This window comes from Macaca mulatta, chromosome 9 (genome assembly GCF_049350105.2).
Source record: "Macaca mulatta isolate MMU2019108-1 chromosome 9, T2T-MMU8v2.0, whole genome shotgun sequence".
In the NCBI taxonomy this organism is placed as follows: Eukaryota; Metazoa; Chordata; class Mammalia; order Primates; family Cercopithecidae; genus Macaca; species Macaca mulatta.
In genome coordinates, this window is record NC_133414.1 from 103,007,068 (window position 1) to 103,020,920 (window position 13,853).

General features: G+C 40.6%; 1 long non-coding RNA gene across 1 annotated transcript in view; it reads left to right on the forward strand.

The window, feature by feature from the left end:
* Positions 1 to 12,024, forward strand: part of LOC144331171 (uncharacterized) — a 44,162-nt gene extending 32,138 nt beyond the window's left edge. Inside the window, exons 4-6 of the long non-coding RNA XR_013398125.1 lie at positions 5,536 to 5,621; positions 10,832 to 10,856; positions 11,969 to 12,024. This is a non-coding gene — a long non-coding RNA (uncharacterized LOC144331171). The remainder of the gene's footprint in view (positions 1 to 5,535; positions 5,622 to 10,831; positions 10,857 to 11,968) is intronic.
* The last annotated feature ends 1,829 nt before the right edge of the window (positions 12,025 to 13,853 follow it).

Here is a 13,853-nt window from a genome sequence, read left to right on the forward strand (position 1 = left end):
TAGTTGGTTTAACCAGTCCCCTTTATGGTGCAAATATAGATGTTTTTACTCTTTTGTTGTTCCAAACAGTGAATAACCTGTTATGTGTGTCATTTCTCACATTTATCTACTCATAAGATAAATTCATAGACATGGAATTGTCCAATCTTGGTTTTAATAGTTTTCATTATAGGCAAACTTGACTTTAATACTGTTGAGTAGACATTTGGAATGCAGTGCTAACTGACCAAGACTTCTAATCTGACTGGCTATCCAGAAAAGTGACGATACCTTTCCTACTCACAGATCATTGTTCCACAGTTTCATATGTGCACTAAGGTGGGAAAACCATCAAACAGACCCCAAGAAAATAATGTCCATTTTCAAAAAGCAACTCTTTCTGGCAGAGGTCTGATTAGCCCATAACATATAACTATCTGATTATAAGTGAACTTTCTTAAAATAATTTTTAATATTTTTCCCACTGTAATTTTTTCATGTTTCTATGCATGCTATACATTTTTGTTTTGTAACAATTAAAGAGCCCTGACAGGTTAGCCAGAGAAAGTAATATTTATTATCTGTGTATTAAGGTGAGAAAACAAGGAACATAGGCCAAGGGAAATTGCCACTTGTCCATAGTCACCTAGCAAGTTAGTGGGAGAGCCTGGACTAAAATGCAGGTCACAACCTAATCCCATGCTCTGTTCACTAATCTGTATTTGTCCTTTTTGCCAGTTCTCAAAAGTAAGTGAGCTGTTCCTGAAGCTATTAGGTCCAGGAGAGGTCTCAGTTTATGGGCAGCTGACGATGTCTCACTATGAAGAACTTGTCCTGATGGTGTGCAACTGTTGAAAATGAATAGCAGGGATCTTCCATAGGAGGTCCAGGAAGGCTGATATCTTCCAGGTTTGCCTATAGGCTTATGTGGCTCACATGCCAAGAGGGGAATAGGTAAGTCTGAGCTTGGAGGACGTTTGATGGTGCTAAGAAGAGAAGAACCAGGGGTGAGTGAACTTTGTGCAATGGGGAAGAATTTTTCACATTGTGTGTACTAAAATGCTATGAACAATGAATACTGTCATGCTTTGCATAATTGTTTCAGCCAACAATAGATCACATATACTATGGTGGTCTCATAAGATTATACTCGAGCTGAAAAATTCCTATTGTCTATTGACGTAGCCATCATAACATAGTACACAATGCATTATCCATGTGTTTGTGGTGATGCTGGTGTAAACAAACCTACTGCACTGCCAGTCATATGAAAGTGTAGCATGTATAATTATGTACAGTACATAATACTGGATGATGGTAATAAATGACTATGTTACTGGTTTATGTATTTACTATGCTATCATTTTAATTGCAATTTTAGACTGTGCTCCTTCTACATATAAAAGAACAAAATTAACTGTAAAGCAGCCTTAGGCAGGTCCTTCAGGAGGTATTCCGGAGGAGGGCACTGTTATCATAGGAGATGACAGCTCCATCCTGTTATCGCCCCAAAGACCTTCCAGTGGGACAAGATGTGGAGGTAGAAGACCGTGATATTGATGATCCTGACTCTGCGTAGGCCTAGGCTAATGTGTGTGTCTTAGTTTTTAAAAAAGTTGAAAAAGTAAAAAACAACTTAAAAATGTTTATTAGAATAAAGCTTACAGAATAAAGATATAAAGAAAGAAAATATTTTTGTACAGCCATAGAATTCGTGTTTTAAGCTTAGTGTTATTACAAAAGGATCAAAACTTTCAAAACGTTTAAAAGTTTATAAAGTAAAAAAGTTGTAGTTGGCCGAGTGTGGTGGCTCACACCTGTAATCCCAGCACTTTGGGAGGCCGAGGCGGGTGGATCATGAGGTCAGGAGTTCGAGACCAGTCTGGCCAACATGATGAAACCCCATCTCTACTAAAAATACAAAAATTAGCAGGGTGTGGTGGCAGATGTCTGTAATCCCCGCTACTCGCGAGGCTGAGGCAAGAGAATTGTTTGAACCCGGGAGGCGGAGGTTGCAGTGAGCTGAGATGGCGCCACTGCACTCCAGCCTGGGTGACAGAGCAAGACTCTTTCAAAAAAAAAAAAAAAGTTATAGTTTAATTTTTAAGGTTAATTTATTATTGAAGAAAAAGTTTTAATGAGTTTAGTGTAGCCTAGGTGTACAGTGTTTATATAGAGTCTACAATAGTGTATAGTAATGTCCTAGGCCTTCACATTCACTCATCACTTACTGACTCACAGAGAGCAACTTCCAGTCCTGGGAACTTCATTCATGGTGAGTGTCCTATGCAGGTGTATTACTTTGTATCTTTTGCACTATATTTTTACTGTATTTTTTCTATGTTTAGAAATGTTTGGATACACAAGCACTAGTGTGTTACAAATGCCTACAGTATTCATTCAGTACAGCAACATGCTGTTGTAGGCTAGAAGCAATAAGCTACACCATGTAGCCTAGGTGTGCATTAGGCTACACTATCTAGCTTTGTGTAAGTACCTTCTTTGAAGCTTGCACAATGACAAAATTGCCTAATGACACATTTCTCAGAACATAGCCCCATCATTAAGCTACGTGACCTAAACCCTTCCTATGCAATGAAAACTCAGGTGACATAGAAAAAAACAGAGAACTCAAGCATTGCATACAGAGAAGCCATTCTTGGAACAGCAGACAATAGGCATTGCATTAGATCAGAGCAGCTCTGAGTATACCTATGGTCAACAAGAAATGTTCTCAAAGTCTGAACTTTGAGCTATAGTAGACAGAGAAACTAAGAATTCCTTGAAGCTAGTATTTCCAACCTTGGTGTAAGAGTCTATTCTGAGTGTTTTAACAAACTATCTTCAGATCTGGCTGGAGTAACACAGTGAAGGTTTGTGTCTGACCCATCACAATTGGGTATGGCTGTATGAGGGAGGTGTGAGGAAGGCTCTGCTCCACGCATTCATGGAAGTGGCCTTGATCACCAGCCTAGCACTTCACTGGCAGGGCTCAGTCCATGACATCTAGTGGCTGGGAAGCTGGGAAATGAGCTTTCCTTTGTGCTCAGAAGTAGGACTCGGGTGAACACATAGCAGTGTCTCTGCTCCATCCACATAAACTGGCTCAGAACTTGAATGGAAAGAGACACTGAAGAGGGCACCAAGTATATGAGAACAGGGACAGGGAAAGAAACAAAGATCTAAACAGGATCAGATAGAGACATTTGCCTATAGACAAGTCCTTGGTTAAAAGACCGTGGAAATTGATTCCAGAACTCTAGCCTATATTATTTATGGTTTGTGGGACATAGAAATGTGTTCTGGTTACCTGTGTAATAAACTGTGCATACTTCTTTTTTCAGAGTTGGAGTCAATCACGCTCTGTTGGCCTTTTTTGCTGTCTTTACAAAGTCATGGGTTAAAGAACCCTACCGGGTACTTCTAACATGAGGTGTCTGGGCTGGGAGAGTCTTATTGGCAATTGAGGTCAAGACGCTTTGTCCAGAGGCACAGAGCAGAAAGGTTCTTGGTCCACAGACACCTTAAAACAAGGCCATCCTGTCCGGGTTTATTCCTTTGTGGCGGCCTACACATTTCTTATATCCTGGAAAAACTAGTGAGCAAGCAAGCGTCAACCTCAGAGTCCCTGACGGGGTTATTTTGAAACCACACACCATGAAAACTCTCAGGGAAGTTAAAAAACAAACAATCATAACCAAGGCAGTTAAGCTGTTTTGAAAAGAGATGGAGCTTCATTACTTCAAACCCAAACTTCTGCAAGCCTGGCAACCACCTTACATCAAAATAAATGTCCATCTGCTAACTGAAATGTTTAAAACACAGGTGAGCTCTATTCTCTGAAATACAACCCTTCTCTAACCTGAGAAATGTAAATACCTATGAAGGTGGGTCCATGAAGGGGCGGTTGATGAGGATGGGCCTATGTAAGAGTGTGTGTTGAGGTTGTTACTTGTGTTTGTGTTACCCTGTGGATGTGTGTGTTTGTGTGTGTGAGAGAGAGACTCAGAGCAGGAAGAGGAAGGCAACTCACGTGGATCCATGTTTTTCATAACATTGTGTGAAACTCAAGTTAATTGACTGTAAAGAAACAGGAACCCACAAGTAACTGACATTAGTACTGCTGAAAGGCTCCCGGAAGACCTAACTCTTGCTGGCTCCGTAATCACAAGCACCTGCAAAGCTCTGCCTTCGTGAGGAGAGGGCAGAACACACCTGCTAGCCGACATCTGCCTGGAGGAAGGAAAGACAGAGCTTCAATCCTGAACACAGAGCGCAGGTCTCTCTTCTGTGCTTGGCTGTCATGCTCAGTTGCATTGTGCGTGGGTCTGCCTGCCAGCCTGCACTGAATTTTGTAGCACTGTTCCAGGGTTTACTAACTGCACTCTGTTCCCAAAGACCTGTTGCCCCTACCTGTGTGCTCCCAGAGGAATCTGGTTTCTATAACAACAGACCCCATCACCAGTGTGGTGCACAAGGCCACCTGCCAATCTCTGCTGATTAAGCCCAGCCCTCAGCCTGTCCCCTCCAGACCTGTCACACCGATTCCCATTCACGCACCAGCACTGATCATCAGTATTTCCCAAGAGTGGAAAGGGGAAAACGGAGACTCAGTAAATATGTAAATAAAAGCAGAGGTTTCGTAAGCCATTCTAATCTTGATATAGTTTGCATTTCCTTCGCTGTTGCTTTATAAAAGCCCTTTTAAGCTTGCAGCAAGAAGAATAGGAAGTCAGCTGTCAATTGGCTTACTATGATGTTTTCTCAGTCATATTTTGAAAGAGAAGTTGAATTCAAGGTTTTCCAAAAATCTGCAAACAGCAGCATGCTGCATTTATGGAGATGACACCTTTTATGGGTTTTTCTCTTTCATGGGTAGGATTTTTCTGAGAGACCACATTGGGAGAAGAGAATAGGTGAGGAGTTGCTCTGTGAGCTTGCTGCAATCTGGAAGGAATAAAGTTGCAGAAATAGGAAATCGGAAGCAGAAACAGGAAATCGGAAAGTCTTAAGGACTACGATTTTTGTATTGCAGCTGGATTCACATTTGCAGCCATCCTTTTAATAAGACGAGCCACTCGACTAATGCGTGCTCTGAAGGAGCGAACAGAACTGACTAAACTAATGCAGAAGCAGGGGCTCAGTGGCTGCAGATTACATGAAAAATTGCCACTTGCATTTGCAGGGCCCCATTGTGAGCATCAGTCCTCTGGGGGAATGCTGGGCTACTTCTTTCTTTGCCAATTGTAGTTGCTAAGAGCAGGTGACCTCACACACTGTTTTAGCAACCCTTACTGCTGGGAATTATTCTCTTGGGAAGTTCAGAAGCTGGCAAAATAAATCTTTATGTTCACTCTGCTTATATTCTAACAACACTGACTAAAATCCTCTGCTTTGAGAAGGAAATATTCTTCCCAGGCAAATGCAACTGATGGAATAGATTCTCTGTGTGTGGCTTTGAAGGTGTTAAAGTAATGATAATAATTGCTTTCATTTTGATAAGCTTTACAGGCTCCAGAGTTCTCTCACGAGTTCCATTTCATTTGATATTTGCAGTTACCATGTGAGGTAAGCAGAGCTGACCTTGACTGGCATCCCTATCAGAAGCTCAGTGGGATTAAATGGCTTGCCAATGTCACAAGGTGAGAAGTTGACATGAATTGCAATGCAAATATTCTGGCAAATAAGTTAGCAGGCTTTCTATTCTACCATTCTGCTCAACTTAAAAAATAATCCTGAGGATTTTTAAAACTGTAATGGCCACTCATGCACAAGCCCCTGGAATATTCACAGGCTGATGAAAGCAATCTATTTTGGTGATTCAGGGAATATTGAGCTGCTGGTTTGGAGCAAAAGCAGCTGATGCAAATAAGCGTGATATATTCATATATTCATCTGTTTGAAAGAAATCTGATGGCAGGAATTTTCTCCCAACAAAGCAGATTCTAGGATGTGCCAGCATCTGTACAAATGCATGTCATTCTTTGCAACCTCCATACTTATAGGGGGACCACAGACTCCTTGAGTATGAAGACTAGGCAGAATCTTAGAGGTAATTTTATTCAACTTCATGCTACATGGGAGGAAAGCAGGTTCAGAGAGCAGCGTTTGCCCAGGTCACACATTTAATAGTTGTCAGAAGTAGGACAAGACCCCAGACCTCCAGATATCACACTCAGTTCAGAGTGACTCTTCTGAGTCCCTGGGAGGTTCCAAGTTACTACAGTACCACTAAATTATATGCACTGCAGTATTTTAGCAGATGAGTGCAGTAAGGCCTTTTAGCAGGATTTAGAGCAACAAAGGCTGAAATCAAAAGCCTTTGATTAGCTTAAAGTTGTTCTGAGAGTGGATCTCTCCAGAGTGCAGGTTCACTGAAAATCAGCGTCCTACAGCCTCAGCATTGGAGTGCAAAGCTGGAGTTGGCTGGTGCTTGGTGTGGTGTGATGGCTGGGGTAGGATTTGGCTCTGTGATCCTGTGCTTTCTACATGGCTTAGTTTATCAGCCAGGGCACAGTGTGAGTCCCAGAAAACCTGGCCAAAACAATCCTAACCCATGTAGCAAGGGGCTACGGTATTTATTCAGGGGCTTTCTCAGAAGGCTTTCCAAATAGTCCACTGGAAGGTCTATTTTCAAACCTCAGTCCAAGACCAAACCACTTAGAGTTATGTCAGCAGCTGTGCCCTAGGTGTTCCTGAGCTGTTGTCAGCAGGTTTCTAAAAGAACCACACTGGCTTGGGACTCGCACTGTGCCTCTGAAGGAAAATCCTGAGAGTAGGGTCAATAAGAAACTTTCCCTTACCTCTCTGCATCAGGAAATTGATCAGACAAAATAGGGTTGAGGGATGCTTCTATGGTGTAGCAGATACTGTGTGGTGTGCTGTACTGACCCATCTCAGGACAAAAGCACATACCCTCCCAGATGATGGGAATGTGGCCTGCTGATGGCCCATAGCTGAGTTTCACCACGGATTGTCCTTGGTCAACGGTTGCTGCCTTATGCAAGATTGCAATGCCTTCCCTGGGAATAGCCTGCATCTGACCACAAGCCAATATAGAGGTACAAAAGTTTGGCCCCTTTGTTCAAGTTGGGCCCTCTTTGAAGGACTACCCTAACTCCACAGCTCCCCGGGGGTTGGGCTGAGGCCTCTGTGCTACTGCATTAGAGTGCAACTCTCCATCAGTGCAAGCCTGCATCCCCCACCCTTTTACAGATGTTGTTTCCCCACAGCACTCCCCAGGAAACACCTGCATGCAAATCTTTGTCCCAGAATCTTTTTCCCAGGGACCTTGGCATACCACAGACACACAGACATGCACACACTCAGACACATTCTCTTTTGCCTTCTTTGGTTCCAGCATCTTGTCACCCAATGGAGAATACTCCATCAACAACTCCATATCAAATGTCTGCAAGGCTCTTTTCTATCCAATCAGCCAAAGAAATCTGTATTCCTTTCCTATGGCTGCTGTAACAAATGACAACGAACTTGGTGGCTTCAGACAACACACATTTATGCTTTCATGGTTCTGGAGGCCAGATGTCCAACATCATCAGTTTTACTAGGCCAACCTCAAGGTGTCAGCAGGGCTGGGCTCCTCTAGAAGCTCTAGGGGAGAATGCAGTTTCTTTCCTTTTCCGGCTTTTAGAGCTGAATTCTTTGCATTCCTTGGCTTGTGGTCCCTTCCTCCATCTTCAAAGCCAGCAGTGTAACATCTTGCTTCAGTGGTTATGCTACCTTCTCCTTTTGTGTCAAATCTCTCTTGGCCTCCACTTTGTAAGGACATTTATGATTGCATTTAAGACCCACCTGGATAATGCAGGCTAACCTCCACATCTCAAGAACCTTATCTAATCACACCTGCAAAGTCTCCTGCCATATAAGGAAATAATCACAGGTTCTAGGGATTAGGACCTGGAGATCCTTTTGGGCTGTTATTTAGCCTACCACAGAATCATAGAGCAGGTTCTGAGACACATACATTATGATTTCAATTTGTAGTTTATCTTCGCCCCAAAGTGAGGTAGCCTCAGAATCTTCTTTTTGCCATCCATTTGCTATTGTCCCAGGCAAACTGGTCTCAGCTGGGATGGCTACTTCTTGATTTAGGTCTTTATTAGGATACACCAGTAATTGTTACATTTTTACCTGCCGCTACTAGAACCCCTCTCTCTGTCTCCCTCCCTACCCCCGCCAGTGGCTGCCTTTCTACTCCTCTACTCACCAAATTGTGTCTGCACTCACTAAGCGACCCTGTTGTTTATGTGAGAGTAACACCGTGGCCACACTGTGGCACTGGGGTTGGGGGTAGGGGGTAGGGTAGAAGGCGGGGGGAATAGAATAGTGTTTTAAGCCTAATCAGCAGATTCCTGTGTCACTTCCTTAAAGCATTCTCTGTCAGTAGCAATTTGGGAGGATACTGCATGACCCTTCAGAATGGAATTGGAATGGCTGATCTTCACATACTCATTGACCAGAAATAAGACCAAGAAATCTTCTGCAATCTCATTTTTTCCCACCCCCAATGATCTATTTTTTAAAAAATTGTATTGATTGGTTGAGAAGTCTTTTTTTTTTTTTTTCGAGAGAGAGAGAGAGGGAGAGAGAGAGAGGAAGAGAGAGAGAAACACAGAGAGAGAGGATCTCACTCTGTCACCCAGGCTGGAGTATAGTGACGCAGTCATAGTTCACTGCAGCCTCGACCTCCTGAGCTCAAGTGATCCTCCCAGCTCAGCCTCCCAAGAAGCTGAGATCACAGGCCATTGCCACCATGCCTAGCTAATTTTTTGTATTTTTTTGTAGAGATAGGGTCTCACTTTTTTACCCAGACTGGTCTTGAACTCCTGGGCTCAAGTGATTCTCCCGCCTCGGCCTCCCAAAGTGCTGGAATTACAGACATGTGCATCATGCTCAGCCTCCTACCCCCAATTCTTTTAGCTTGTTGTTTCTACCTCCTCTCTGGACCATATGGCTTGATCTACATATTTGTCTCCCCCACTAGAATGTGAGCTCCTTTCTTCATCTTTCTGCTCCAACGTAGCAACTACCCAGGGGCCACCTAACAGAACATGGCCGCTGCAGAGGAACCCTGCCACCTGCAGTCAGTGACACGGCCTAGGTCCCAGAGGCCTCGTGGTGCCTCACACACAAGGACAGGCACCAACACCCGGTGACATTTTGACAGTCAAATGGAACCTGTGACTGCCATCTGTAGATGTGCCAGCCAAGAATGTGACCCTGGGGAAAGCCCTTCACACAGGTCTTTCCTTGGTGTATTTATATTTAGTTCCTGTGAAAAACTGCAGTTGTTTTACTCAGTGACAGGCAGCAAAAGATAACCAAAAAGAATGAGAAACGATTGTTCCCTTTCTCCCTGTTAGAAGACCGTACTCTTTGAATTTGGGACCACAGCTCTCTGACAACTAGCTCTCCCACGCCTGGTTCATGAGATGTCATAAATGTTGATTGTATTAAAGACAAATCAGAGGGAAAGGACTTGAATTCTGGTTCTAAGGTTTTAAAAAATATTTCCACACTTTAATTTTTAAATTAAGAAAGATTTTGTACATATGGAAAGGTGCAGAATATAAAACAGACAACCATATGCCTACCATCCAGATTAAACAACTGTTAACATTTTCTCATATTTACTTCAGATCCCTTGAAACAAAAGAAAGACAAAAAGATATGGCTAAAGCCTTGGCCCCCTTCACTCCCATCCCTCCCGTCTTCCCCTCTACAGAGCAACCTCTGCCTGAAGTTGATGTGTGTCATTTACATGCATGATCTTGTGCTTTCACTACATATTTGTATATCCAAAACAATACTAGTGTTTTGTGTACATTCTTAATTTACATAAATGGCATCATATTGTAAATTCTCTTGCAACTTGGCTTTTCTTACTCAACAGTACATTTTAGAGACTTATTTATGTTGTGTGGATACAGTGTAGACCTAGTTCATTCATTTTAACTTAATTGTGAAATACCATAGTTTACTTATCCATTTCCCTATTGGGTAAAATTAGTTATTGCTTTATTGTTGTTGTTGTTTATTGCAATGAACATGCCTGTGCCTGCATCTTTGTGCACGTGTTTTGTTAATGTAAATGCCCTGAAGTGAAATTGCCAATTAGTAGGAAATATACTTCTTTACCTTCCTTAGCAGAGACAAATTGTTCTCCCAGGTGGTTGTACCTATTTGAACTCATGCTAGATTAGAAATTCCTGTGTTCCTACATCCTTACCATCATTTGTGAGGCTTTTAATTTTTCTTGTCCAATAAGTACAAATGGCATTTTATTGTTTTAATTTACATCTCTCTAATTATTCATGAGCTTAAGCATTTTTACATGTTTACTAACCAGTTGTGTATATGCATGTGTGTGCATGTGTGACAGAGAGAGAGAAACCAGTTTTAATCCTTTGTTCTTTTCTTATAAATTTATAGTTGTATTTATTCTGAAGTTCTTATCTGAGTTGAAAAATGTTCTCACAAATGGTATCTTGCCTTTTAATTTTGTTTATGTCATGTTCTATTATAAATAGCTTTTTAATTTTCATGTAGTTAAATTTATATGTCTTTTCAAGGTTTGTGGGCATTTGTCCCTTAGTTAATAAATCTGTTTCTAACTCTACATTCAAGATATTCTCCCACATTGTTTTCTAAAAATTCTACATTTTTTTCCCTTCACATTTAAATTTTTGTCCATCTGGAATTTACTTTTGCTTATGTGATGAGTAGGGATCTAATTTTATCTTTTTCCAAGCAGAAAGTTAATTGTCAAGGATAATCCAGACTTTCCCGCTGTTTGAAATGTCATTTCTGGTGGGTTTTTTTTTTTTTTTAGATGGAGTTTTGCTCTTGTCACCCAGGTTGGAGTGCAGTGGCATAATCTCGGCTCACTGCAACCTTTGCCTCCCGGGTTCAAGCGATTCTCCTGCCTCAGCCTCCTGAGTATCCAGGATCATAGGCTCAAGCCACGCCCCCCCTGGGTGATTTTTTGTATTTTCAGTAGAGACGCGGTTTCGCCATGTTGGGCAGGCTGGTCTCGAACTCCTGATCTCAGGTGATCCGCCCACCTCGGCCTCCCAAAGTACTGGGATTACAGGCAAGAGCCACCATGCCTGGCTGACATGTCATTTCTGTTAAATACAAATTCCCATATATAAGTGGATCAATTCCTAGACTCTACCATTCTGTTGGTTCATTTGTCTATCCCCACACCCATACGAGAATTTTAACATTATTGTAGTTAAAGAGCAACTCTTAACAGCTGGTGTGGTGTTTATCCACTATTTTTTTTTTTTTTTTTTTTTTTTTTTAGCTCAAATTTGTTTTGGTTTTCATTAGTCTTTCCTCTTCCAGTGTTTTAGGATCAACTAGTGGATTCCTCAGAAAAATGCTATTGGAATTGATAACGGAAAAGTATCTAAATAGGTTAATTTGGAAAAATTTTGCCATTTGTACTATACTTCTCTACGGTAAATGTGATATATCTATTTAGGCCTTTTTATATTTATATCATTTAATATGGATTTATAATTTTTTCTGTAAAGATTTTACCCATATTATGAGGTATTTATAGTGCTTGCTACAACTGTAAATAGTAGCTTCTGAAAAATGATATTTTCTAACAATTTGTTGTAGGTGTTCAGGGACCATCTTTAAAAATCAGTTTTTAATTAGGTAACTTGTTGACTTTCCTTACTTCTTTCAATAGTTGGCTATTACTTATTTTGAATTTTTTAAACTAGATAATTATAGCATCCCAAATTAATAATACGTGGCTCACGCCTGTAATCCCAACACTTTGGGAGGCTGAGGCGGGCAGATCACCTGAGGTCAGGAGTTCGAGACCAGCCTGGCCAACATGGTGAAACCAAGTCTCCACTAAAAATAGAAAAATCAGCCAGGCATAGTGGCAGGCACCTGTAGTGCCAACTACTTGGGAGGATGTGGCAGGAGAATTGCTTGAACCCAGGAGGCAGAGGTTGCAGTGGCCAAGATCACCCCACTGCACTCTAGCCTGGGCAACAGAGCAAAACTCCATCTCAAAACACACACACACACACACACACACACACACAAAATAAAAAAACAAAAAACAAACCCAAAAACAAAACAAAACAAAACAAAATTAATGATACTTTCATTTCTTCCTTTTGAATCTTTATTTTATTTCTTTACTTATTATCGCTTTACTGAATAGGACTTACAAAGCAATGCTAAATAAGGGCTTTTGATAGTAGGCATCCTTCCCTTACTCCTGAACTTAACTGGAATTATTTTAGAGATTCACAAAGCATAACTTTCACTGTAGATTTCTGGTAGATCACTTTATTGGGTTATTATTTTTATTTCTAACATGCTAAAATATTTTGGTTATTAACGGGTATTGAATTTTATCAAATGCATTTTCTGCACCTCTTGAAGTGATCATATTTTTTTCTTCTTTATTATGTGTGTACAGTAAGTTACCTTAATAACTTTTCTATGGTTAAACTTTTACTTCTTAAGTAATCCAGCTTTGTCATAATGTAATATTTTTAAACACTACTAGATACAGTTTGCTAATATTTGATTTCAAAATGTTACATGTTTATAAGTGACATTAGCCCACACTTTTCCTCTTCTGTAGTGTCTGTTCCAGTTTTTGTTTTCAATGTTATATTAATATCATATAATGGGTTGAAACATTTTCAGTCTTTTCTTTTTTCTGTATCAGATTGTACAAAATAGAAATCAAATTTTTCCTGAAACTTGGGGAGAACTTACCTGCAAAACTATCTGAGGTAACGACTATTTTTTTGTGACTAGATTTTTTTGTTTTGTTTTGTTTTGAGACAGAGTCTTGCTCTGTCGCCCAGGCTGGAGTGCAGTGGCACCATCTCAGCTCACTGCAAGCTCCGCCTCCCGGGTTCACGCCATTCTCCTGCCTCAGCCTCCGTGTAGCTGGGACTACAGGCGCCCGCCGCCACGCCTGGCTAATTTTTTGTATTTTTTCAGTACAGACGGGGTTTCACCGTGTTCTCCAGGATGGTCTGGATCTCCTGACCTCGTGATCCGCCCACCTCGGCGTCCCAAAGTGCTGGGATTACAGGCTGAGCCACCGCGCCTGGCTGTTACTAGATTTTTAATTATTGATTAAATATTTAAGGCCATAGGTTTATTCAGCTTTTTTACTTTTTAGTTACATTTTCTGGAAATGTTTTTATTTTATCTAAAAGTTAAATATTAGTGGCATAAGGTCATATACAGCAGTCTCATGTTTTTGTAAATGTGTGTTATATCTATTGTTACATATTTTTCTTTCCCAATACGGTTCATTTGGACCATCTTTCTTTTTCTTCTAATCTTAGACCCTTGTTGGCCATCTCAGTTGCTTTTTTTCTGTTTCACTATTTTTTGCCCATATCTGTGTCTTCTTTCCTTTGTATTTTCTTACATTAACAGTTATTTTTTTTTTCTGACTTCCTGGATTGATTACACATGTTCATTAGTTATCAACCTTTCTTCTTTTCAGGTGTGTGTGTGAATATCTAAAATTTTCTCTCCAAAGTATTGCTTTAGCTACATCTCCAAAATTTCTATGTTCAGTTTTCCCCTTGTCATTCAGGTCTATTTTTAAATCTCCATTATGATTTCTACTTTGACTCATTAATTATATAGAAATGTTTCAAAATTTCCAAACATCTGGTTCCTTTTTTTGGTTACATTTTTGTAATTTATTTTCAGTTTAATAGCATGTGAAAAGGGAATGTGGTCTATAGGACTGATTCATTTTTTATTTTTAGATACTTTTTTGTGGCCAAGTATGTGGTCATCCAAAAATAAGTTCAATGTGTATTTTCTAATTGTTAAGTACAGAA